Source organism: Myotis brandtii, unplaced genomic scaffold (genome assembly GCF_000412655.1).
Source record: "Myotis brandtii unplaced genomic scaffold, ASM41265v1 scaffold39, whole genome shotgun sequence".
Taxonomy (NCBI): domain Eukaryota; kingdom Metazoa; phylum Chordata; class Mammalia; order Chiroptera; family Vespertilionidae; genus Myotis; species Myotis brandtii.
The window spans coordinates 1,203,785-1,205,951 of record NW_005364953.1 but is presented as its reverse complement, the minus strand read 5'-3'; positions in this window follow the sequence as shown (position 1 = coordinate 1,205,951).

Sequence of the window (2,167 nt, the reverse complement as noted above, 5' to 3'; positions counted from 1 at the left end):
CAGAGAAAGACAAATAACATGATTTTACTCATATGTGGAATCTAATGAACAAAATAAATAAACAAGCAAAACAGAAGCAGACTCATAGATAGATACAGAGAACAAACTGATGGTTGCCAGAAGGGAGGGGGTAGGGACTGGGTGAAAAAGAGATCAAGAAGTACAAATTGATAGTTATAAAATAGTCATGGGGATGTAAAGTACAGAATAGAGAATAAATGATATTGTAATAACTATGTATGGTGCCAGGTGGGTACTGGAATTATTGGGGGCATCACTTTGTAAAGTATATAATTATCTAACCACTATGCTATACACCTGAAACTAATACAAAATAATGTTAAATGTCAACTGTAACAAAAAAAATTATTGAAGCATATTAACACCAAGCATTTGCCTTTTTGTACACAGCGCACTGTCTTGTGTTACTTTAATGTCACCAAATATTCAAATCATTTAACTAACTACATAGTCTTAATCAGGCTTCTGTTTATATTTTTCGCTCCCTTACTAGTGTGTCTCTAGAAAGATGATTCACTGATCATGCTTAGGTTCATATAAACATCTGGTTCCATAACAATTCTGGGTATAAGATAATTATGCCAATTTCTTAAGTTGCCATCAATCTCTTGAGAACTTCATTGTATCAGTATGTAAAAGTCATGGGCAATGAGTATATTGAGTTTATTGTTTTCTTCTGAAGTTTCATTCTGGTGATTCCTTTAACTTTTCATATTCTTTTCCCTTCCAATTTCTATAATGTTCATGTAATAAAATTGTGATCCAAAGAGCTTTTGATTTTCAGGAACCCATATATAATTGATTGTACAGCTAAATTTAGAACCCAGTTGACTGGGTTATTTAGAGGATGGATAAAAGGGGAACGATAAATATATATTTTATTTGGCTTTCCATGTCTAGTCATCTATATATATAAAACCCTAATATGCAAATAGACCAAAGAGTGGAACAACTGAACACCAAACAACCGGTCGCTATGACATGCGCTCCACCAGGGGGGGCGCGTGCAGAACATGGCAGGTGTCAGCAGCAGGCGGCAGAGTGCAGAACATGGTGGGCATCAGCTACAACGGGATAGTGGAGCAGGTGAGCGGGGGTGCCAGACCAAGTCAGGGTGCCAGTCACTGTCATTGGGGTGAGCCTCTGGTGGATCTGCAACAACATGGATAGACCTTGAGGGTATTGTGCTGAGTGAAAGAAGCCAGACAGAGAAAGACAAATGACATATGCTCCTGTACTGAGGGGCAATCAGGGCCAGCAGCCACCTCTTGTACCCACTGCCAGTGATGGCCCCCCTCACACCTGCTGCTGGCTCTGAAGCTGCCACTTGCACCAGCTGCTGGTATCAGCCCTGCTCACACCCACAGCTGGTGCCAGAGCCACTGCTTGCACCTGCTGCTGGTACCCAGCGCTGGTCCTGATCACTCCTGAGGGCTTCTCCAACTCCCCCTGCTCCTGAGGGGAGATCAGGGCAGCAGGTGCCACTTACACCTGCTGATGGCACTGGCCCCGCTCATACCCACTGCTGATGCTGTCAGTGGACCAGAGCAGGACTGGCTCAGCAACAGGTGGCGGGAGTTAGGGAACCGGGGGGTCACTGCAGGAGGGGCCGGATGGGGGTGTTGGGGATGGGCCAAAAAATGCCCCTATGCCCACCACAGCCTTGCAGCCCACAGTTCATTCCAAGGTGCAGGAATTTGTGCACTAGGCCCCTAGTATATAATAAAATACTAATATGCAAATTGTCCCCATGGGCGGGAGTTCGACCAACCTAGAGTTAGACATACACTGACAACCAGGGGGCGGCATGGACCATGGCAGGTATCGGTGACGTAGTGCTGGCAACAGGTGACAGTGAAGGCTCTATTGGCTCTGATGGGCTCTGAGAGAATGGGACCGTGGCAGGATGATGGAGCAGGTGATGGCAGATGGGTGGGGCCGGTGAGCGGGCAGCACCAGGCCAAGGCGGGTGCGAGTGTAGGCCCTGATCGCCCCACCAGTCACCACACAGATCGACCCTGATTGCCGCCCAGGCCTAGGGAGTCTACCTGTGCACAAATTTTGTGCACCGTGCCTCTAGTTTCTACATAAAAGTGTAGGGTTTTAGTGTCAAATTTTACAGATTATTCTGACAAATCCTAAATGT